Here is a 23,827-nt window from a genome sequence, read left to right as displayed (position 1 = left end):
GCTGTGGCAAGGAGTAAGTTCAAGGTAGGAATCGCTCACTCTGGTTTTCCTTGAGGTTCCACTGAGGTCTCAAAAATCTAAGATTGGAACTGGAAATATAGTTCAGCGGTTAAGGGTACTGACTGCTTTCCCAAAGGACCCAGGTTCAAATCCTAGCACCCACATGGCTGCTAATAACTGGCTGTAACTCCAAGATCTGACACTCTCACACAGACTTACTGCAGGCAAAACACCAATGCACATAAAAATAAATATTTTTTTTAAAAAATCAAGTGACCTGGAAATGTGGTGGCAGCAGTTTGGACCTGGAGGGGTGGATCTCATGGGGTCTGCCTTTCCAGCTGCTCAGGGAATTCTCCTCCTTCAGTAAACAGTAAAGATGCCCTGTCCTGGCTGTCCCCTGAGAGGAGTTCAAGGTCCCCATGAGCTATCAACCAAGATTTCTGAGGTTGTCCAGGCAGTGGGAAAATATAGGCCCACAGGCTTGAGGCTGGAGTCCAGCATGTCCTTGACCTTCAAGTAGGAGATGAAATGGGGTGAAGTCAAACTAGGGGTTCTTGGGGAGAGATGTGGGGTGAGGGCTTAGAGCCAGATCTAGGAGGCTAGGGAATCAGGGCTTTCTCCCAAGGAAACTCAAACCAATTCTGCCCCTGACTGCCTGGCTCAGGGGTGGCTGGCAAGATTCTCTCAGCTAGAGGCCAGAGATGTGCACAGAGCGGGTGGGGCAGAAAGCCATTGGCTGCACAGGGCGGGGGTCTGTCCTGGAAAGAGAGGAGGCTGGATCCCTCCGGGCACGCAATTGCTGGTCTTTCTCCGAGTCTTGCTCAGAGCAGGGCTGGGGAGCAGGTGGAAGGAGGAGATGAGGGGAATTGAGGAGAACCCCCTGGTGGTGGGGGGGGGGGGTAAGGAAGAAGAAAGAAGGAATTGGAACAGGAGAGGAGGAGGGGGAGATGAAGTGGGAGAGGAAAAAGTAGAAAGCTAGGAAGAAAGCAAAAGGATGAGAAAGGAAAGAAAAGGGGGAAGGGGTGAAGAGAAAGAGCCAGAACAAGAGAGAGATGGTGAAAAAACAAAGGCTGAACGAGAACAAGGTGGAGAAGGGAAGTGACAGGGGGTGGGGAGAGAGGGAGAGAGAATGGGAGGGAGAGAGAGAGAGGAGAGAGAGAGAGAGAGAGAGAGAGAGAGAGAGAGAGAGAGAGAGAGAGAGAGAGAGAGAGAGAGAGAGGCAGAGGGGCAGACAGGCAGAGAGAGAGAGGCAGCGAGCGGAGCACAGGCCGAGCCAGCACAGGGCAGCAGAGGGCGCGGCGGCCAGGCTGAACGCGGCGCGGGACGCGCGTGGGGCGCAGCGGGCGGAGCGCGGCCGGAGTCCCGGAGCCCCACGCGCCCGCAACCTGGCGGACAACTGTTGCGGCGGCGCGCGTGGGCAGCCCCGCGCCCCTGCAGTTGGCTCCCGAGGGCGCCAGCTCCCGGCTGCATAGCGAGGAGCGACCGGCGCAGGCACGAGGTGAGCTGGGCGCGGAGCTGCCGGGTCCACGCGCGGCTGCGGGGCGCGGGCAGTACGGCGTCAGGGGCACCAGGGGCGCCAGGGAGGGGCGAGGTAGTGGTCGCCCGATTCGGGCAAGCGTCCCAGAGCGCAACGGGGCCGGGCTGGGAGTCGCTTCGGAGCGCGGACGGCTGGGGACCCAGTGCGCGTGGGGCAGGGCTATGGAGCCGCTTGGTTAAGCGGGGTCCCCGTTTGGCGACACCGGGAACCCCTAGGCTGAGCTGCCGCCTCCCAAGGCCAGATCAATAGTAATCCTGCGCCTGGGGCTGGGTGGCCGGGCAGGCGACAGCCTCTGAAAAGCTCATTAGCACCGGCCGTTGTCATAGCAACGAGACCCCAGCGTCTTCGGGTTCTATTTATTCTAATTATTATTATCATTATTAGTATTAGTATTTCTTATCCAGCCAGAGGGAAAAAGAAAGGAAGGGGGGTCAGCGCATCCTGGCGCCTTTAACTGTTCCCCTTGGAAGGAGCAGCGCCGACTGCCTGATGGGCCAAGTCAGAGTCTGCTTCTAGACGGGGTCCCCCAGGCTAGGGTACCCGGGTGGGTGCCAAAGTGGGTGCTTACTGCCTCAGTCAGACCCTTGGGGCCATGGAGGGATGGGGGAGCCATAGTTATATAATGTGTCCCGAGAGTATTTATATGTAAGAATTCTTATGCTCCCCCCACCAAGACTTTTCTGTGTTTTCTGGTGCCCTGCGTTTAGTGGGTGCTCCTGCCCGGGGAACCCCTACCTGGCATAGGTAGAGAAAAGTGCCTTGTGTGGGAAACTACAGGGGCCACTCTTGAGGCTTTGTGACCTTGAGCAGGGCTCTCAACTCCTCTGAGACCATCTCTCCTCACCATCTGTAAGATAGAAGGGGAGTGGTTCCCATCAGCAGAGACTGCTGTAACCCAGGTCATACCGAGAAAGCCAGCCTGGGGAAGTTCCAGTGAGCAGCGATGCTATGTGATCCCAGGCAGGTCTTTGGACCTGTTTCCCAGGATGCTGTCTAAGATGCCTTGGTCACTGACACTCTATGACTCGAAATACTGACGGTCCTGCTAGTGGGGATCCACCCAGAGCCAGGCAACTCAGAACTTCCCCCACTCTAACCCTCTTTGTTCTCTTGCTTGATTCCAACTGTCTAAATGTCCTCGGGAACATTTGAGACTGTCTAAGTCCTGTCACTGTGGGGGCTGATTGGAAATATCCTTTGGAAGGATTCTAAAGCCTGATTTTGGTCCCTGGTATCAACCCACGCTGGTCAGGGCTTCCCAGAACTGAGGTTTCTCCCCAATGCTAAGACCTCTCTAGGGCAATCTTTCTTTCCTCTACACAGAGCTGCTTGCTGGATCTGTCCTAGTGGAGGGAGAATCTCGAAGAGAGAATAGCTAGAAAGTTCTGCTGCCCAGCAACCCCTGAACCTCCCACCCGGCTCAAGCTAAGCCAAAAGCATCCAATTAAGATTTCTTTTTAAATTTTGTTTTAGCTTTGTTTTTTGTTTTGTTGAAACATGTTTTCATGCTGTAGCCCTGGCTGGCCTGGAACTCTGTCAGTAGCTCAGGGTGGCTTTCAATTAATTTCAATCCTCCTCCTTCAGCCTCCAAAGGGCCGGGATTACAGGTGGGAGCCACTGCTGCTGGCCAGCCATGGTCTGTGGAAGTGCAGTGGGGGATGGGAGTGTTAACCTCACAGGCACTCTGAGTTCCTGCACTGACTGGGGCAGCTGCAGATAGACTGGGAGTGGGGGAGAGATGCTTCTGAAAGCAGCCACCCTGCTGTCCTGGGTCATCCAGCCTGGGACTTGCTGGGGCAGCTGGGCTGGAAGAAGGGGCACAGTTGGGGTTGAGGGCAATTCTGCTTGCTCAGCCCTTTAGGGAGGCGAGAGAAAAGACAGCAGTTGGGACCTGTCCAAAAGGAAGGCAGCTGAGGGCCACTCCCTGATCACCTGCCATCCATCTGTTCCCTCATTCCCCTTCTTCAGGGCCTTGACCTTGATGGCTCTCAAAGAAGCAGCTGAGGAGAGGCCTTGATGAGCCATTTGACTGTGGGTGCAAGAGGTGGGCATACAGGAGAGGGTAGGGTTGAGAGAGCCGTGGATTAGTTAGGACAGAGGAAGACGAACTCTCTACAAGCAAACTTGTGGACGTTGTGGAGGGGACAGCACCTCCTTGACCAGGCAGGGCTAGGAGGCTATAGTGCTAGCTAGGGAGGGCAGCGGAGGTGACACAGTAGGGTCCTAAGAACCGACACCCTTATCTTCAGCCTGGGAGTGGAGATTGGGAATAGGGGCATCAGTGAGGAACAAAGTGTCCTAGGTCTCAAGGTTCCCAGAGGGGAGCACTGGGGAGAGGTGGGCCAAGTAAGGAAGGTGCTCCTCTAGCGCAAATGCAGCCCTTTGCTGGCCCTTCTCCTGCTGCCCAGGGCCTGGCTCCTGGGGGAACATGGCAGGTGGACTCCAGGCTTGGCTGTGTCAGCTGCCTGTGACTGCAGGCAGGGACTTCGCTGACACTGCGCCTACAGTGATGGGATTCCACGAGGCAGACAGTGCCAGGAAGGGCCATTGTTCGGAGCAAAGCCCAGCTTTGTACTGAGTATCTTATGGACTCTAACACGAGTCCCTGAGGGTACGTTTGCTGGCTCTTCTGTACAAATGGGGGACCTGGTGGGGAAAGACCAATAATCAGAACCCTGCTAGCACCCTACTACCGAGGACAGGCCACTTTGCCTGGAACCCAGTCTTTCACCCTTGTGAGAGGAAAGAGTTGGCTCTGAAGAGGTTGTAGTGACCACTGATGGGTTGCTTGCCAGTATTGCCCTGTTTGTTTTCCTTGTCATGGCCTCAGAATATGGCTGCTTCCTTCTTGGAGGTGCTCTACCTCTGTTAATTCATCCTTCATTGTTATGGCAAATCCCTAAGCATTATGAGCCCTTATTTCCCAGCCACTGTCCTATACAATGGTTTCTAGAAGCTCAACAGCAGGTGTAAGTGAGGAGATTGTCCTGCCTGAGGTCGGTCACACCTCCTTGGTGCATTGTATGTCCCCTGCCCTATAGGAGCTGCTGCTCTGCAGGTCTGGCGGATGAGGTCCTGTTTTTTCCTTCTCCTTGTTCGGATGAGGTCCTGTTTTTTCCTTCTCCTTGTTCGTTCCTGCCCTTCCCTCCTTCCAGCAAGCTCATCACGTTCCAGGGCCCCTTACTGTGGCTGCTTTTAGATGACACCCACACACACACACCCTGGGAAGGTGGCAGGGACCTTAGACCTGCTCACACTTACCCCTTGGACCTCATCTAGATACAATCTGAGCACTGGCTATCTGAACAGACCCTCTCTAACTGGGCCCTGGCTGTCCCAGCTGCCCTGGTTCTGCTGATGTTGCCCCCATAGACACACAGCTCAATCCACTCCCTCCCTTTGAGGATAATCAGTGTCCTTCTAAGGGTATCTTGACTTAGCCTGTCTCTGGCATGCTGGGGGCACCTTGTCTTGGAAAGTGCTGGGGGCACTAACAACTCTAGCCTGTGAACCCCACTCTCCATAGCCTATTTTGGAGGTGGATAGATAGATATGAACACTGGGAGTCTGAGTGGACAGGACATATCTCCAGGAAATTCTTGAGAGCTGAGGTTATCTAGCCAGTGATGGTCACTCAGAGCTTGGGGATAGGTGTGCAGATGCCTTAAAAGATAGACTTTCTCTAACCCTGTATCCCTCATCCAGACCAACTCTGGAATCCCTTCCCTGGACATGTGAACACTCATCCATCTGTATTTTCAAGTAAGCGTCAATGAATAGGCCATACAGGTCCCCATGTGCCCAGCATCCCGCTCTTGCCCCCTTGTGGGGGTGCTGAGCACCCCTAGCCAGATGTCTGCACAGCTGACCCCAGAAGGCATACACACACCTTGGAGAATAGAGAAATAGTTTTTGCCCCTCTCAAATGACACACACCCATTTAACACTGAATTAAGTTCTATGAACCCTAGGAGAGAGAAAAAAATATTTTTTGTTGTTCACACTTCCCTGGAAAACAAGAGCAATCTTGGTCTTTTAAAAAGCCAGCACCATAATCTACCTATCCCTGCCTGGCAGATTCTTAGGAACAGGCAGAGGGAAGGCTGGAGGAGGGACATATAGCTGCCCTGGCTGAGAGCCCTACACTGGGAAAGTTTGACTCCTGTGCCAGGTCCTGAAGCTCCTGGATGCATGAGGGGCTCATGATAAAATGTCACTTTCTTAGACATCAGCACAAATTAAAGGCAGATTCCTTCCAGCATCCCATCTGTGCTCTCAGGCTTGCTTCGGCGCAATGGGGACTGCTTCATGAGGCTTGTTGGGAACCTGCAGCTGGAATCCAGCTGAGAACAAGCGTAGTTAGCATTCATTCACTCTCAGCTCCCAGAGCACCTTGCATGCCATGCATTCGGAAGCCAGGCTCCGAGCAAAAGGGAGAATTTGACCCACTTGCCCTCCTGTGTTGTGCAGACTGGAAGCAGGAATACAGAGGTACCTGAGAGGGGTTGGGAGGGCTGTCAAAAAGGGTGTGTAGGAGAAATGCCCAGCGGAGGAAGCAGAGGACATTTCTAGAAGGAGTTATATGTCACATAGAGGCCTGGCCCCAGAGTGACATCTTCAGGCTTGAATACATTTCCTTTGTTACAATCTAACTTGACATGTGTCTGTTTCCTAGCACTTTGTGACCATTGTCACCTGTCACTCTTAGACTGCCTGAAGCAGATTTCTGATTCTCTAAGGAGAGCTGAGTCCTGAGAGTAGGAGGGATGGTGGCCAATTGTAGACAGCTGTGGCATGACCCTGGACTGAGTGGGCTTTGTGAGGATGGGGAGGCTGTTACTGAAACTCAACACTAAGCTGAAGAGCTTCAGACACCAGCCCTGGAGCTCTCCATCCTGAGCTGTAGTAGGGACTGGACTTGGGGATGTGGGACCTGGGGCTGTCCAAGCCCACTCATGCTGAGTCCCACTCTCAGCACACCCGGAAACAGGCTGATGGATGCTTCATGAGTCTGCAGGCAGGGTGGCATCATTGCTGGGCTCTAGAGGCCCAGCTTCTTGTTAGCACAGCAGGAAGCCCACAGCCCCGTCACCTTGTTTGTGCCACTGTGATGTTTAGATGGTCCAGGCTTCTGGGAGCAGATATGGAATATGGCATTGCTGGGTATAACTGCCTAGAATCAGAGCCCTTCTGGGACTGAGCCCAGCTGTTGTGCTGGGGACCATCACCAAGGCAACAAGCCCTGGGAGTCATGGAGGCTATACTGGGCTCCATTCTGGACAAGTCTCTCCTTTGTATGCTGCTCACTGGGGGAGCCTGGGTAAGTTATGTAGCCCTGCAGCCTCAGTTTCCTCACCTGTAAAATGGGTGTCTGTTTAGAATACGTTGTTGCTGCCTTCAGCAGCAGACCTACTGCTCTCAGAAGCCACACTGTGATATAAACTCCTGTTACTCTGTTGCCATTGCTGCCTCAGCAATGAGGGGGTCCGGAGGACTTAAGCCAGCAGTGCCCCAACCCTGCAGCCGGGATATCCACAATGGTGGTTGGAATTGGGATATCAGGAGAGGATGCTTCAGCCCAGTGTCATTGCTGCCCTAGCACCGTAGCAACTGCTGAGCAGCGGGTGAAGTGGCAGTGATGGACTAGGAGTCTGTCCCCCTCCATGCCTGTCAACCAGCCAGGGGCCTGCGCTTCCTTCCCAGCCCCAGGGTCTTAATATCAGGTGTAGTGGATGAGCACGGTTATGACTGTCACATGGGTGCAGAGAGGATGGAAGCAGGGACTGTAGCATTCTGAGTACCCCACCAGTTCCATCGATGGCTCCTCTGTCCCACTCCAGCTCTGACTCCTCTCTGAACCTCAATTTCCTCATCTCAGGGTTCCTGTGGGATTAAGCAAGTCTGGTATGCAGTAAATGCTCAGTACACTCGTCATAGGATGACACAGATACCACAGAGGCCAGGCCAGGGCAAGGTGGAGGCTTCTTGCTCCCTAGTAGGCCTAGCATGTTGGACAGGTTTGTTTTAACTGAAGGGAGAGAGGGATGGCTAAGTAAATGAATGAGTGGATGAATGTATGAATGAATGAATCATGGCAGGGGAAGCACCATATCACATCATATCAGAGCAGCCCAGGGAAACTTCAAAAGCTAAGTACAGAGGTGAAGCTCTCCAGTCTCTCTCTCAGCCACTATGTGTTGAGTGGGTTGATGGCCCAACCTGAGGCCCAGGTGCCTTGGTATCCCAGAGTTTGATCCTGCAGCTGGACAGAGCCACATTCTTCAGTCTGAACTTCTCTCCATCCCCCTGGAGTGTCTCTGAATCTTCCCTCCCCATCATACAAAGATAGCTCCTTGTGCTATCTTTCATTGCTCGGAGCCCTGGGAGCAGAAACAGCGTGTTCGGAGGGTCAGGGCTGCAGCGATGGGAGGGTTTGGCACCCAGGAGCATCAAGGCACAGCAGTGACTGTCCTCCGTGCCAGTTCAAGAGCCCAAGGCACAGCACAAACAAGGGATGTCAGAAGCCAGAGGTGCTGGAAAGCAGCCACAGGGCTGGGCAACTTTGCCAGCTCCCCTGGAGCCCAGTGCCTGGAAGACACGCCCCACCCCTGGCCACAGCTCCATTCTGCTACTCTGCAAACAACGCCTGCTTTGGGTTCATAGCCAATCTCAGCAGAGGCCTTTCTAATGCACGACTCCCCAGAGCCCAGCCAGCTGGGTTCCCTCTCCCACCAGCAGACCAGGGCGGGGAACATGGTCTCTGTCTTGGGCCCACCCTCACCAGGTACCCTTTCCTCTCTCTACCCTCAGTTTACTTCTTTGTAAAGTGGGTCCACATCAGGTGACTGAGGGCACAGGATCCTTTCCTCACCTCCTGTTACCTAAATGCCTGAGACAACAAGACAGGGTAGCAACAGCCTGTAGGAGAGGCCCAGAACTCTTCTCTGGGTGGTCTGACTTCATCTAGGGTATGAGTCGAGTGAGGAAGGGCTAGAAGCCTGGCTACCATGGCTGGAAGAAGCGCAGGAAAGCAGGATTGGGAGGGCCAGTTGTCCCATGTGTCTGACCTCTAGGACTGCCCAACAGGGTCAGAGCCTCTAGCCTCTCGTGGCCTGGTGTCCATGGAAAGTGGAGTGGAAGCAGAGGTCATAGAATCCATACCTCATCCACTCAGATACAGCATGGAGTTCACTACCATTCACTGCTGTACCCAAAGCAGACATTACTAATCAACTCATCCTAGCAGGGCAGGTGGCCCAGTCCTCTGTGCAATATGGCCTTATGAGCTCCTGAGAGGACAAGTAGCTACTCTGCTTGCTGTAGGCAACTGGATCACAGAGCTGATGTAACCCTTTCACGTCTGTGGTTCAGCTTCGCACCTACAGTACTCTCCTGAGTTGGAGGGTAGGGCCCCATGGTCTCAGGGTGCCTGGAGGATCCTGTCCTTCCTAAGGAAGTAGAGATATCCTACCAAGGGCACCACATTATTATGGATCCCTCGTCAGCGGTTCCCCTGTGGAGCGCAGGGACCCCCCTTCTATAGCCAGTCCCTCACCTGTCACCTGCAGGTCCTAAGTCCCAGGATGAGCCCAGGACAGCCATGGGTCTCTATCTACACCCTGACTAAAATAGGAGGGGAGAATGTCATCAGGAGAGAGACCAGCCCAAAGGCGTGCGACTTCTCTCCTGAAATCCAAACAATTGGACAATCTGTTCGGGATCGATTTAGAAGCAGCAGAGTGAAAAAAAAAAATCAGCAAATACAGTGTGAAAGCTATTTTCTCTCCCTCAGCGCGGCTGGGAAGCGGCTGGGCTGGAGTTTATTTGTAACCTGGCCAAGGCTAGCCAGGCCTCTCCCCTACCCATAGTCCACTCATGTCCTCCCTGCCCACAGCCGCCTCCTCTGCACCCACTTCCAGCTGGACACCTGGGGGCTCACTGAATGGCATCACCCCCCTTCAGCCTCTGGGAGTCAACGCTGGTGGGCTTTGTGTTCCCAGGAGACAGCCATGGTGGGCTTTGTGTTCCCAGGGCACCTGGTGTGTGTGTGTGGGGGGGGGGGTTCTCTCAGGGAAAGCACTGGGCCAAACCGGGACCCAGGACAGCACATGTCCCCAAATCCTAGGATGGGGGAATATATAGTAGCTGGTCAGTAAACAGTTCTAATCTGAATGGTGAATGGAAGGAGAAGGTGGGGGGAACAAAAATAAGGCTCAAAAATGGCAAGTGTCCAGTTCCTGGTCACACTGCTCTTGGTGGGGGTGGCACTGCAGCCCAGTTGGTCTCCAGGGCCTTGTCTCTGGGGTCAGGAGGTAGGCCTGGAAGGTTCAGAGCCCCTGTGACTGAGAGCACTTCCTTTTCCACTCTTCTCTACCCTGCAACTTGAACCTGAGGCACAAGCTAATTATTTTAAAGTGACATGCCAAGTATAGAGCCAGAGCACAGTCAGGGAGGGGCCGGGCCAGAAAGCTGACACTTCCCTGGTAGCTGAGTGACCCCCAGGGAGGCTTGGGGGCCCTAGGGAGCTGATATCTGCAGGTGTTGTAGGCACCTCTGGGCTGTGGGAATGCTGGTGTCTCAAATGTTCCTGCTTTTTCTTTACAGGTGTGGGAGGGGACTCCTGGAGACCTAAGTTGGTTGGTTCAGTGACTGGCAGCTTTCTCCTCTAAATCCCATTTTCTCTCTAAAGTTCAAAGCCAATAGCCAAGGCTCAGAAAGGTTCTGGGCTATGGTGACCAGACAAGTTCAGTCTAAGTCCCAGGAGCTGTGTGATCTTAGGCAGGCAAAGTATCTCTCTGGGCTTAGTTTTCTGCCCTGTAAACAGATAGCAGGGGCCCTTCCTCTTTTGAATATTTAAGCTGCTGAGGTTTGTGGAGCTTGGCACACAGTAGGTGCTCAGGGCAGTCTTTCCTTCCTGGTTCCACTGTGTGGAAGCAGATACTCTGTTTAGGCTCTGATTCTATGGATTCCAGTCCCTGAGACCGTGGTGTTTCCTCAGGTGATGATGGGATCATTGTCAGAGCACAACAGAACCCTTGAGTCCTGGGTATCTTGAGTACTCACCTCACTGAGCCACACAGGAACCACATGGATGGGCTGGATTGGTTGGAGGCAGCATAGAGACAGCCCCATGCCAGGGAGTCTGAGACTTTGCTCCAGTTCCCATCTGCTGCGTGTGACCTGCCACAGGGTACGTGCCCCTTGCATGAGGCAATGTCTCAGATCAGGTCTTGATCCTCCTGTGAGGCTCCCGAGTGGTCTGGCCACTCCTTGCCTTCCCTGAGCACACACAGAGGATAGGAAGAGGAACAGCTCTAAGGTCAAAGATTCACTCTCAAGCCTCCCATGTCAGACCAGAGTTGGCACCCTGCTTTAAGGACTGAGTCATGTATGCAGGGCCCTCTCTCCCAGACTGGCTTCACTTTGTCCTCAGTGGCTGTAACTGGCTGCCCTCTAAGGGCATCCACCCCCCCCCCCACCCACCCAGTTCCACACTGTCTCTGGTTCTCCTTACCTTTTTGCAGACCAACCTCTTTCCACAAACAACCTCTGGTGCTACCTCCCTGGTAGAAGAAAGTTTTGAGTTCATAGTCCCCCCAAAGTGGTGCTAATTAGACCTCCAGAATGCTGTTTACCCAGACATCAACGGAGACTACAAGACATAGCAATTTCCTCTCCTAACCAGACACCCTTCAGTGGAACAGGCCATGTCTCCTAGGGTGGGCCAGGAGGACATGGTACCCCCTGAGTATGCATGATGGGCTTTGTTCCCCCCTCCCCATCCAGGGCGAGCCCCCAAAGTGAGCTTTCATCCTAGCTTGCTTTCTATTGTTGTGCTAAAATATTGAGCTAAACCAATATGAAGAAGTGTTATGTGTGGCTCACACACTCCAGGTCACCCTTCCCCACCTCCCCACCTCCCCCTCCCCACCTCCCCCTCCCCACCTCCCCACCTCCCCACCTCCCCACCTCCCCCTCCCTCCCCACCTCCCCACCTCCCCACCTCCCCACCTCCCCACCTCCCCACCTCCCCACCTCCCCACCTCCCCAGCTCCCTCACCTCCCCACCTCCCTCACATCCCCCTCCCTCACATCCCCCACCTCCCCACCTCCCCACCTCCCCCTCCCCACCTCCCCAGCTCCCTCCACATCCCCCTCCCCACCTCCCCACCTCCCCAGCTCCCTCACATCCCCCCTCCCTCACATCCCCAGCTCCCCACCTCCCCACCTCCCCCCTCCCCACCTCCCCACCTCCCCACCTCCCCACCTCCCCCAGCTCCCTCACCTCCCCCCACCTCCCCACCTCCCTCACATCCCCCTCCCTCACATCCCCACCTCCCCCACCTCCCCACCTCCCCCACCTCCCCACCTCCCCACCTCCCTCACATCCCCCTCCCTCACATCCCCCTCCCTCACATCCCCACCTCCCCCACCTCCCCACCTCCCCCCTCCCTCACATCCCCCCTCCCTCCCCTCCACCTCCCCCACCTCCCCCACCTCCCCACCTCCCCACCTCCCCCACCTCCCCACCTCCCCCACCTCCCCCCACCTCCCCACCTCCCCACCTCCCTCACATCCCCCCTCCCTCCCCTCCACCTCCCCACCTCCCCTCACATCCCCCCTCCCTCCCCCCCACCTCCCCACCTCCCCACCTCCCCACCTCCCCCCACCTCCCCCCTCCCCCTCCCTCACATCCCCCCTCCCTCCCTCCACCTCCCCCACCTCCCCATGTCCCCCCTCCCCCCTCCCCACCTCCTGACCTCCCACCTCCTTTGCTCAGTTGATGTTTCCAGATAAACTCTAGCTTGTGTCCTGTTGATGAAAAACTAACAGGCACAGCTTCTGAGTTCCTCTAAGGTGAGCCTCCCTACAAGAAAGTTCCTCAGGAAGGGCCCCCAAGGTGAGCTCTCCCAAAGATGAGTGCCCCCAGAGCCAGGTGGGTTGGTGGAAGGTCCTTCCATCACCTGCCTCCTCTTGGCATCTTGAGCAGTGGTGGGAGGGGCAGGCCAGGTGCCTGCGGATAGAAGCACTAATAGGCTACTCTTGTCCCAGTGTGATTAGATTTGTAGCCTCCATTTGGTCAGGAGGTGAGGATTGAGGAGAAAAGTGAAGGCGGAGGTAGTAAGTGATGCTCTCTCTGCTCTGAGGGGCCAGAGGAGGGAACCCCTGAGGCAGAAACCCTGGGGCCTGACTTGGGAGGAGGCACAGGCAACAGAACAAAGCCCTTGGGAGTCAGGTTTCTCCCACTTCCAGGTGAGATGATCAGAGGTTTGGTCTGGTCCTGAGGGAAGCTGTGACCCTAGGCCTTACTGGGTAAGAAGTGAGGACCCCACATGGTCAGTAACTCAGACAGGAGATTTGTGTCTTAGCTAGTGTCTGGTTTGGGGCCCCCACTGCCCACAGCCCTGGGGTGAAAAGCAAGTTAGGGAGGCGACAATCCAAGCTAGATTTGGGGTTTGGACCACTGAGGAATTCTGGTTGGGGAGGGCTTGACACATTTGGGATGCCAGGAGCCACAGGATTGCAAGCCAGCAAGGGAGAGACTTGCCTGCTCAGGTCGAGGCCAGTAAGAGTTTACATGTGTTCACCAAGGGGAGCAAGAGTCACTGTTTGCAGCCTTTAGAGATGTCTGGCCCTCTCTATGTCCAGCCCTGCCTCTGAGAAGCCATCCTGGATGACAGTTAATGAGAACAAGTAGGGGTTAAGTCACTGTTGGGAGGAGTATCCAAGTCTTGCCAGTCTCACGGTGGCTGCTTTAGTGCCAATTATAGTGAGTGTGAATGGGGGCTCATCAGTCCCAGCCATGGACCAGGTTGGGGACAGATATGTGAGTAGCCACAGTCCTCCAGACTGACTAAGAGGCTGACTGTGACTGGGGTGGGGGTGGGGCCTCCCATCTCTGTGGCAGTCCTATTTGCATAAATTTGAAGTTGATTGGCCTAGAGGCAACTTCATTTGATCACAGATGACAAACCTCTGGTTGGAACAGCAGCCGCTGTCAATTAGCCGCCTTGGTGACTTGGCACTGTTGCCCTTCCCCACACTCCCTCCCTCTCACTCCCTCCATTCAGTATGGTCCCCAAAGGGTACTCCAGCTTAGGGCAACTCAACCCTGCTGACACAGAACAGTGACACCAGGATCTGTGACACCAGAGCAGTTAGCATGTAGCCAGGTTCCCAGGCAGGATGGGGTAACCCAGAGCTTACATTTCTACCCAGCTCACAGGAGAGGAATGGCCTGAGGGCTTGCAAACTTGGGTTGATGGTTTGTGTTAATAAAGCTTTATTGGACACACCATCAGCCTTTCTTTAGCTCTGTCTTGGAGCAGTGATAATTGCCTTCCTAACTCACTAACCAATATCTGCAACAGCCACACTCCAGGCACGGTGATCAGCCACATCTGGGGATCTGTTTTCTGCAGTGCAACAAAATACGTAGGACAACCAACATAAAACAAGGAAAGGTTATTTTACTCATCATTTTAGAACATCACCCACGGTGGATTGGCCTGGTTGCTTTGGGCCTCTGGTAAGGCAGAGCATTGTGATAGAAATGCAGAGGCAACTCCTTTACCCACCTGCTGGGAACAAAAGGCAGTAAGGGAGAGGGGCTGGGGCCTCAGCACCCCCTTCATAATTGCCCCCAGTGGCTGGAGGGCTTCTTGCTAGCCTCGGTGAGAACTGACCACCACCTTCCAATAGTGCCAAGCAGGAAAACCCTTAGTAATGGACATTAAACTCTGGGACCCGAGCAGCATCCCATTAGACAGATGGAACACAGAGGCTGGGAGAGACTCCTCATTTGCCCAAGGTCCCAAGCTGGAAAACCATGCTCTTTGTCATACTTGACACACTTCCCTTCTACCACAGTATCACACAGCCAACTGTCTTGCCGCTCTTGGCTCTTCCTAGTCTAGATGCCAAACAAAGGCTTCTGCTAGGAACAGTGCCCCCTTCAGGCAGGTCTTAGAGTAATCTACTTGGTCCCCATTGGGCTGTGGTCATGTGATCCTCTGGAGAACCAATGCAGGCTATTCTTTTTCCTCCCCCCTCCCCACCGTATGCTGAACTGGATTGCTGCTCCTGGCATCTGTCCAGGTGTCCACCCACTTGGGCTGTGAACTCTTAGAGAAGGCAAAAAAGGAGACCAGAGCACAGGTCTATTCCTTCCCCAGACTGAGAGGAACTATTTACAGTGGAAGGAGCAAGCCTCGAAGAGGCCAGGTGTTCCTTAGCCATGCAATGGGGTCAAGTGAGAGGTAACCTGGGCTCTGAGGATGGAACCCCCCAGGTTAGACCAAAGCACTAAACTATGAGGTCATCTGTGACTGCTGGTCCCAGTTGACAGTTGAGAAAACTGAGGGATGGGGGTCTCTGACCAAAAACGTCTCCCTAAGGGACAGGGTTCTGGGGCTGGGATGCTGGGATGAAGGATGCTGGGAATCACAGGGCAGGGAGCAGGCAAGTTTCTCCTGGGTTCAGAGCCCAACCCCAGTTGGATTCCAGTGTTCCCTCTGTGTCTCAGCTCTCTGAAGGCATGGCCAGCGTGTGTGTGTGTGCGCGTGCGTGCGTGCGTGTGTGTGTGTGTGTGTGTGTGCGCGCGTGCGTGCGTGCGTGCGTGCGTGCGTGCGTGCGTGTGTGTGTGTGTGTGTGTGTGCGTGTGCGCGTAGGGCTGAGTTCAACATTGGGATCTCCCTGTTGCTTTTCCGTCTTATGTTTTGAGACGGGGTCACTCACTGACTTAGCCTGGTGCTGGTCACTGAGCTCCAGGGGTCCACCCATCTCTGCTTCCTCAGTGTTGGAGTGACAGGCACCAGCAGCTGCACTTGCCTTTTTACACGGGTGCTGAGGGATCCACAATCAGGTTCCCATGCTTGCGTGACAAAGCACATTTCCCACTGAGCTGTCTCCCTGGCTCCTATGTTGTTTTCTAATGCAGGACTTCTCTAAGTTGCTCTGTATTTTATTTGAGGGACCTAGACCATGGGATCAGAGCTGTTGCTGCCCCTGGCTCCCGGCTCTCTCCCATCTACATCCATGTGGTGCCTTCAATAGTTGCTTGTTTGTAGTTGGTCAGTGATATAGTAAATATCCCTGGCTGTCTGTCTTTACCAGGGCCAGGTGCCAGTTGCTGTGGGTCCAGGCAGAGTCCCCATTCTCTCCTGTGGGCCTTGTCATAGCTGCATGTATCCCAATACATCCAGTAGATACACATTTTATAGCTCTCTTCAGCCTTGTACGAGGGTGTCAATCTGAATTCAGCCTTGGGAATATAAGCGGCTCCCTTGGCTTTGTACAGCCAGGTGGCCTGGGATATCTGGTGTGATCATTCCTTGCTTTGACAGCTGAGGAAGCTCCAGCATTTGACCGTCTTGAGTCAACAGATTTTCATCTTTTTGCCTTTGGGCTATTTCCAGGTCTCTCATAAACAGTGCCTCTGTGAGGCCATTCTAGAACTTGGTGCCCTTGGGCCTCTCTCTGCTTGGCTAAGAAGGGGGTATAAGCCACACTCCTTAGACCTGGTGTCTGGGCGGTAGAGAGCGATGACCCAGGATGTGATACAATGAGCCTCCCTGATGGGTCCCTCCTAGGTGTTCTCTGCTCGGCTGGCACATAGCTGGTTTCTGTGTGGCCCTACCTCTGCCAAGCGAGGAAAAGAAGATTCTAATATGGTACCAACTTTGTACAACTATGGCACTCAGGAGGCAGTGACAAAAGTAGCCCGGTAGCCCAAGTTCAGAAAGGCAAAGTGACTCAGGGAAGCCTGGCTAAGACGTGGCAGAGCTAAGACTTGAACCTGCGTCCAGACTCCAAGCTCAGAGCCCTTCCTGCTCCCTGCCAGCTACCTTGGTTTGGGCCTCATCTTTGTCACAAGCTAACTGGGCACACTACTCACACCCCATATCTTCACTTGTACACCGGGGATCACCACAGCACCCCTAACCTCATGGATGATGTAGCCTCCTAGCCCCTACCACAAAGTGGTCACATGACTGTGTGCCCCTTGTGGCACCCAGCCCTCTGGGCTGCCACAGTCCATCTGCATTATGGCTAGATAAGGGCACAGAGACCCATGCATGCTGCCTGCCAAAAAGAATAAAAATGGTTTATCTCTGGCCTGGCTCAGGAGGATGGATTCCAGGGGCAGCGGGCGGGAGCTCAGGGAGCTGGCCTCCTTTATGGCCAAACTCTTAATGCCACCCAGAAGCTGAAGTGCAGGCTGCTGTGGGGATGCCAGCCAGTCCAAGGCATGCAGGGGGGCTGAGCCACACAGATCTGGTGTGGGAAGTGCTGTGAGATGGGGCAGCCAGGAACGGGGTTGATATGGAAACTAGGGTTCAGGGTCCATGATTGTGTCTAGCTTGACAAAAGTATCTCAAAGAGCAGGGAAGGGTGGGTCTCAACACAGAAGCCCACCAGGCCTGCCCGTGTCCTAGCTTTGAGCTAGTGCTGACCCTGTCTGTGCTTCTGTGGCCATATAGCAATAGTCTAGCATGGAAGAAGGCTAGGAAGAGAGAGCTAGATGAGAGACCAGGGCCTGGTGTGTGCTGAGAGCTGAAGGCCTGAGGTGGGGATAAGTTGGCTGGTCCATGGACCAGCAGGACATGACTGCTACTATGGGCAATGGGTTGAAGGGTAGGAGATGATGGCAGCCATTATGGAATCAGGACAGAAAGTTGGTCAAGCCAGTAAGGAGTCAGCCAATGATGACCAATTCCCTAGGGTTCTTGCCACTTCTCCAGGCTCCTGAGATATTGTTATGCCCTACACAGCTTGGGGCAATGAGGGCACAGGATGGGTCCACATGGTGACACTCTGCCTCCTATCTGCCTTCTTTGAGCCAAGACTCGGGAGGTTCACATGTGTGTTAAGTCCCAGCTAAAAGACCCCCAGAGTCATGCCACAGCTGGGTCATTTCACAGGACTGTCTTGATCTGCCCATTTGAGGACTGAGACTCTCACTGGGTGCTGAAAGGGCCCCATGGGACAGTGAGGTCCAGAGTCTGGCCTACAGAGAGTGTGGGGAGAGGGGTGTCACTGGTGACATGTTTCTAGCCTCTGCAGCCCCAGGAGCAGCCTGACTTCTTCCAGCACATGCAGGGTGGGTGGGTGGCAGGCAGGCAGGCAGGCTGGCGGGCTGGCGGGCTGGAAGCCTCTTTTGCCTAAACAAGGCCCGACCCAGCTTCTTGCCTTTCTTGGGGTTTAAGGGCTGATGGCAACTGAAAGCCAGGAGAGAAGCCAGTGGCTGCAGAGCGATTACTGTGTGTATGCAGGTTTTCTGGCCCCTGCCTCACAGAACAATGCAAATAGACATTGTCTTGTGGAAGTTTCCAGAAAAAAGGGAAAGATGGTTGTGGCCAGTGGTAGGAGCCTAGGTGTCGAGAGGCTGAAGCTCCGTAGGGGTGCACAGACAGCTGGTTCATGGCCTGTCCATGTCTTAGCTCTGCCACCCCCTGCTGTGTGACTTTGGGCTAGTGCTGGCTCTCCCTCTGTGTCAGTGTCCTTATGCAAGAGCATGGAAGGTGACTGGGAAGAGAGATCAGGTAAGAGACCAGGGCTTATTGTGTGCTGAGAGCTGCAGGCCTGAGGTGGGGGTAAGATGACTGTTCCATGGACCAGCAGGACATGACAGTGGCGTGGGATGGGGGTGGGGAGCTGACCCAGACCTTCCTACTACTTCTTCAGCTTCTGGCCTTAGGAACTCTGACCCTACTGACACATGCACGATTCCACGAGGTCCTCTCCCTGCCCAGGGTCTAGGAATATCTTTCTATTCCTCCAGTAGGCAGAATAACAGTGAGGACAGAACAGGTTCCCAGGGGCAGTGGGCCACACCTCATTTCAAGCCCTCCCCTAGTACATAGTAGGTATTCAAATGGCGAAGCCTCTCCCTTCAACGCCCCCCCATCCTCTCCTCCCCTGCACCCCAGTGCTGGGAGTCTCTGTAAGTTGTGGGGTGACTCTGATGGAACACGTGGTACCTTCCTTGTGTCCAGAACACTCAACAGGCCCTGCTGGCCTGCTATTCCAGCCTTACCTCCCTCTTCCTATCCTACTTGAACAGTTTAAAACCCACCTCTTGGCCCAGGGCCTTTGCACGGCTGGGCTCACTGCTGGCAGTGCGCCTCTCATATATACTTAGTCTCCTCTGATCTGATTTGGGCCTGCTTGCCTACCAGACTTCAACATTTAGGGCTTTTGACCTAGACCAGTCTAGGCCCTCCCTCTGCCCTCAGGATTCCTATCTGTTTAACTCCTTTCTGCAGATCTGTGGTTCCCAGGCTAGTCTCACATGCAGCATGAGTCAGTGAGTGCATGGGTAGATGAATGAAGAAGTGAATGAATGAATGAATCAATCAATCACAATGTCTCATCTCCTCCTTAGCCCTCCTTATGTGCCTTAGGATGTATGGGCTGCCCCATTGCAGACAGGAAACAGGCTCAATGCCTTGCTCCTGTCCCTGGTTAGGGCCCCTGGCATCAAGGGAGGTCTTGGAGAGATGCCACGTCACACTCTGATAGGCAGTGGGTGTGCCTGCCTTTCCTCCCACCTGTTACTGTAACTCAAGTCACATCTTTTTGCATGTGTGCATGCATGAGCCCGGGCTTCCTGAGGCTGGCTCCCCTCTTGAAGAGCTGAGTGCTGAGAGGTGGTCATTGCAGAGGGTGGTCATAGAGAAAAGGTAGAAAGTCATCTCAGCCAGACCCTCCTTTACTTGGGACAGAGAGAAACTGAAACCCAGTACAGAGCTGGTAGTAGCCCCAAAAGAGCAAGGCCCCCTGCTCCTTCAGCAGGCCTGGAAAGCCTGTTAGCCATCCCCACACAGCCTCCCTTCCTCGGGCCTTAGTTTCCTCCCTATGAAACAGGATGGCAGTGGCAGCCTGCCTCAAATATCTAGCAAGCACACATGGGAGGCTCTGAAAGGGGGCAGCCCTGGTTGAGCTAGGAACTTAGACCCTCTAGAGCCTGGTTGGCTGTGAGGTGGGGAGCAGACGCTGAGGGGAAGGAACCTTAAATGGGGATAAACTCTGCTCTGGAAGGGGGGTTTAGGAAGGAGGGAAGCTGCATTCTTCCTCAGACAAGGAGATGACATTGTGCACACTGGGGCTCAGAGCCTGGTGGGAGTCTGTCCCACCAACCCTGGAGCTGGGACCCCTTGATTGAAGAGGCTGCAGGTTCAGGTGGCTCCTGAGTGTCTCAACACCAAGAGCTAGTCATTCTCATCATGCCTCTGTTTGGCCTCTGTTTTTCTGCTCTAGAAGTTTCTAAAGCTTTGCCAATGTCCAGAGTGTCTGCGGAGTTCCGGGGGGGGGGGAATGGATACTTATTTAGGGTCTACTGTGTACAAAATGTACAGCTGGAGTTAAAAGTCTGGGAGACTGTCAAGGCAGTAAAGCTGTTCAACAGCAAGCTCAGTAAAGGCGATGGGGGCCGAGGAAAAGCCTAGCAGAGCCAGGGAGGGGTGGAGTGGCCTCGGCATGGTCTTTATACATTTGTTAAGGGGCATGGAGCCTCTCAGGACTTTGGAAGCTGCATATGAACATGTCCACCTATGAGCTCAGAGCCATTGTAGATGTGTCTGCCACCTGGCCGGCTTCTAGTCCTCTGTCTAGCCTCACTACCCTCCGCAAGGTGGGTGGCATGGGTCCCCTTTCACACACCAGGAAACAAACCAGCGAAGCAGCTTGCCCTTGCCCTCTCCTAGCTAGCTCAGTGCCAAGGCTCCAGCTCAAAGCCATCTGTGTTGATATAGAGCGGCGTCTACATCCCAAATCCAATGAGTCCCTCTGCAGTTGAAGCTGAGCAGCTCCATTCAGCCTGCGGTGTCCGGCATACTTCTTGGCCTTTCTGAGCTCTGGATTGTGGCTCTCATAAAAGGAGGTGGTGGCTCCATTTAGCCAGCTCATTGTGGGTTTATGAGATGCCTACTGTGAGCCACACCCATTACCCCAGAAGACATAGAGCCAAAGGAAAGTGGTCTGAACAGGGTGACACAGGGCTGGCACCATTAGGAATAGACTCACTGTAGCTGTCCTAGGGTATGAGGTTGGGTCTACCCCTCCCTCTGCTGGCCAAGCACCCTGGTTGCAGCTGGCAGGTTACCTCTCCTGCTTCTTCCCGCACCCACTCCACTCTGGCTAGCACAGTGAGGGAACTCAGCTCCCCTCCCCCTGTCCCTCCTACTGCCTCAGACAGATCAGAGGCACAAGCTTTGATCCACCTTCAAACTAATGGTGATGTGTCCCTAGTTCCAGGTACATATTGTCCTAAAAACCAAAACCCAGGAAGCTAATATCAGGTTGACTGTCGGGGACAGCACTGGGAACTTGAGTGAATATTGTCACTCATGGTGCTTCTACACAAGACTGTGTGGGAGCTGTTGGGTGTTGGGTCTACATATTCTTGCTTCTGGGTTGTGGAGTGTGTGTGTGCATGTATGAGTGCATGTTTCTTGGGTTGTATGTGTCGAGCAGACATGAGGGCATGTGCGTTGTTTTGATATGTGTCTTTGAGTGTGCATGGGCCCATGTCCCCATCAGCTGGCTGCACAGCCTCACATCCTGGTTTCTGGTGTTCACTTCTTGACACCTTTCCTGACCCTTTGTTTCTTCCACCATGCACAGCCTCTGGCACAGACTGGGATGGTGAAGCAAAGTAAGGGGGAGATGCCGAGCTCTGTCCCAACCCTGCTAATTGCCACCTGTGTTCCCTGTTCCCATCTGGCCACAGTGCTGCTATGCACAAGACTGTATGTGAGACCCTGGAGGGCCTAGGCCTGGTGGAATTATTTATGCTAACACTAACATCACTACCACTAGTAGTGGGGCCCAGGTTTAATCACTAGCTCATCACGTGACTGGTTTAATGCCAGATCCTACCAGTTCACCCAAGGCCATGGGACTTTGTCTACCAGTTTTGCTTGGCTCCCTGTGGCAGCCCATCTGGTGTTCATGGGATAGCATGGCTACTTCAGAGGTGAGGTGACGTTGACCTGCGCCACACAGGCAGATCTGATATGGACATCCCAGACAGTTCACCTGGGCACAGGTGGCTGCAGCACAGGCAAGACTCTAGGCTTCCACTTGAGTCCACTTGGAACCCAGAAAAGCACAGGAGAACTCCCTCCCCACAACTTTTGGCTTCTTCACGTGCTTCAAGGCCTGGGGCTGACCAGTGACTTCTCCTTGTGGCTCTTGCCTGCAGAGGAATAAGCCCCTGGCCCCTCACTTCACTCTCAAGATAGGACACAAGCCACATGAGCACCATGGCCCACAGTCCCTGCCCAGGCGAGCATCTGGACAGTTAGGATGGAGCACCATTTTGGGGGTCTTTTGAGGTATGGTTTGGAAGGAAAGTTGTAAGTGGACTCTGCCTATGGAGCCTCTGGCCCTCGTCAGGAGGGTGGCCCTGGTGTAGGGAGGTGGCACCTGCAAAGGTTCAGGGGACCCATAGGCCCTGGAGTCAGAAATCTATGCAACCGGTGGTATGGGGTGACAAGGCAGAGCCAAGGCCCCAGCGTCCAGCAAGGCCTTGACCTCTAAGGTGGGTGAGTGGTGGCTAGCGGCTGCCTGGGAGCTGGGTTGGTGGGTGATGCTGATGTGAGGGCTTCATGCCACAGGAAGTCTTGGGACAGCACAGTAACTGTGACTTTAGTCCGCTTCATCCCTTGTTCTGGGGGTGGGGGGTAGGAGACTGGAGGTGACTCTCCCAGTCACTAGACCTGTAGTTGTTTCAAAAAGGTGTCAGAGCCAGAAAATAGCCCCAGACAGAGTGGCTGGCCCTGAGGACTCCACCTGCAAGCCTGGCTGACCCTTACCCTCTAGGCCATCAGGACACTGTCCCCACACCCAACAGGCTGATATCAGGACTGAAGATGGGCGGCAGGAAGCAGCAGAAGTTGCTCAGTGCCCAGGCCATGGGCCATTGAGGAGGCCCTCCAGTATCTCCTAGCTCCCTCCTGCCCCACTGCCCTGCTCACCATGCCCTTGCCCTACAGAGTGCTGATGATGGGAAAACAGATCCATTCTTGGCTGTGGGGTCTCATCTATCTCACCAAGGCCTGTTTCTCTTCACATGCCCTTCTTCCTCCCCTTCCAGCCTCACCAAATTCGGTGTTTAAAAATAACGATGAAATCTCAGAGCAGCAGTCCCCAGCTGACCCTAGGAGACTATGGGCCATGGTAGTGCGTGCCGAACATGATCCTGGACCCTGTCAAAGCTCAGGCAGTGAAGTCCCACGTCACTCTTCTACTACCCGGGGGTTTTATTGTTGGCAGCCAAGCTACCATCTTAGGCAGATGATCAGTTTTCAAAGTGCTAGAACACACAAGGATAAATTTCAGATGAGCCGGCACCATGTGTCCCCTGGGAGGCCTCACAGGCCACACCATACTGCCTTGGCATTAGAGGTAGAATGCTCTTTGCCTCCTGTCTGAGTGGCTATGTGAGACTGGGCACTTCACCCCACCTCTCTGAGCCTTCATTTCCTCATTTCCTCTTTGCTGAACTGGCCTGCCAGTATTGGGTTAGTGTGAAAATTAGCTGAGATGATATGATGATGTGTGAGCATGCTCAGTGAAGACCTACCCAGCATAAGGCAGCCACCTGTAGGAGTGTCACAGCCCTCAGAGGCAGGACGGGGCGGGGGGGGGGGGCAAGACATCTTTCAGTCCCTCCCTTCTCCAGTGGCGTGAAATCCAGCAGATGTCACTTTGGTTGGATTATTTGACAGCCTGGTGCTCCCTCCCCACCGGGGCATTCAATCCTGGTTTAATTTCTCCGAGGCCAGACTCAGGTGGGGGCTGAGCACTCAGTTGGACTATGAAGCTGAAGATGGTCACTTAGCATGGGCAGGAACCGCTGGGACCACAGGGTGAAGTGCAGCGTGCCACCTTCCCAGAGAGGCCTGAGGACCTGAGGCTGGGATCTTGTAGGGCCAGGGTTCCCACAGAGCCTGGAGACCCTAAGCTAAGCCCCCTGCAGTCAGGTCCTAGCAAAGGAACCCAAGGATGAACCCTTAAAGTCCAGCTGTGGATACCAGGAACAGCCTCCCCTTGGACAATGACTTCCTCCTCCGTGAGCTCAGAGCCCAACTCCAGGGCCTGGTCAGCCCTCAAAGTGCTGGGATACAGGAGCACACACCTCAAAGGAGGCCAGTGGCATGCATTCCCCAGAAGGCCTCACAGGCCCTGGATGCTCCAGGAGTTTTGAGTTCACTTTGATGGAGGAGAGCCTATCAGGGGAGTAAGTGAATTCACACATTGGCGTCAGGAGAGTGTGAGATT

At 54.4% G+C, this 23,827-nt stretch overlaps 1 protein-coding gene across 2 annotated transcripts in view; it reads left to right on the top strand.

Moving 5' to 3' along the window:
- The first annotated feature begins 1,216 nt into the window (after positions 1-1,216).
- Shisal1 (shisa like 1) overlaps positions 1,217-23,827 on the top strand; it is a 56,524-nt gene continuing 33,913 nt past the window's right edge. The window contains exon 1 of one of the 2 annotated variants that reach the window (XM_051189529.1): positions 1,217-1,501. The gene's annotated coding sequence lies outside the window, so the exon portion shown is untranslated. Of the gene's footprint in view, positions 1,502-6,006; positions 6,032-23,827 lie in introns of those variants that run through there. The other variant, XM_051189530.1, reaches the window with a different exon arrangement.

This window comes from Phodopus roborovskii, unplaced genomic scaffold, assembly GCF_943737965.1.
Source record: "Phodopus roborovskii unplaced genomic scaffold, PHOROB, whole genome shotgun sequence".
NCBI lineage: Eukaryota > Metazoa > Chordata > Mammalia > Rodentia > Cricetidae > Phodopus > Phodopus roborovskii.
Note: the sequence above shows the minus strand (reverse complement) of the source record. Positions and strands in the feature narration are given on the sequence as shown.